We start from the raw sequence: 1,058 nt of genomic DNA, 5'->3' as shown, positions 1-1,058 counted from the left end.
ATCCATGATGAAATAGAACGTGTTTTCAGGGTAAATTCTTGGGTGGCACGCCAGAAAAGTTTGCCAAGAGACGTGGTGGTTTATTTTACAAGAAAAGCGAGAAGAAATGAAATAATGCAGCTCTTTTATCAACAAAGATTCAAGATTTTAAATCAAGATATTATTCTCTTAAAGGAAATTCCAGCGAAAATACTTAGAGTGCGTCGTGATTATGCTTTCTTGGTCCAGGAACTTAAGAACAGGCAAATAATTTTCAGATGGGATATACCGGTGGGGATAATTGTAACTGTAGCTGGTAAGCGCTACAGAATCAACTCGATTAAGAAAGCGAATGATTTTATGGCATCTGTGTTGCGAGCAGAGCGTCCACCTACAACTCAAAAGACTGATACAGTTGAGCATATGATTGTGGACCTCCCTTCTATTTCCGGTGTTAAAGATGCAAATGGGCGTTCGAAAGATTATGGGAGATTGGAATGGGGTACTTGATACTTTTAAAGATAAAAAGTCAACCTCTAAGGACGTGACCCTCTCCAGACTACCTAAATCTTTTTTTGCAATGATGGAGGATTTGGAGTTGGTAGATGTCTGGAGATCAGAACATATGAATGAGCGTGATTTTACTTTTTTTTCTCATAGACATGAGTCTTTCTCAAGGATTGATTTTGTTTTGACATCAACTGACTTACTTATTGACTGTAATAAAACTAAAATTTTCCCTAGAACTTTGTCTGATCATAGTATGGTATGGATAGAGATTGGTCAACAAAAGAAAAGGAAATCCTGGAGAATAAATGAAAATTTGTTCAATCATGAGGATAAGATTAAAGTTTTGAAGGATTACATGGAAGAGTTTTTTCAGTTCAACTTGAATAAGGATACCCCGATACATACTGTTTGGGATGCCAGTAAAGCTTATTTAAGGGGCTTGTTAATTTCCATGAATAATGCATATAAACGTAAGCAAATTCAGAGTAGATTAATCTTGGAAAAAGAAATTGGGACTAAGGAAAAACTATTATCTCAGCGACCAAAGGATGTTAATTTGAAGGCCTCTA

This window comes from Protobothrops mucrosquamatus, unplaced genomic scaffold (assembly GCF_001527695.2).
Source record: "Protobothrops mucrosquamatus isolate PMUCROS unplaced genomic scaffold, P.Mucros_1.0 scaffold1324, whole genome shotgun sequence".
In the NCBI taxonomy this organism is placed as follows: domain Eukaryota; kingdom Metazoa; phylum Chordata; class Lepidosauria; order Squamata; family Viperidae; genus Protobothrops; species Protobothrops mucrosquamatus.
Note: the sequence above shows the minus strand (reverse complement) of the source record.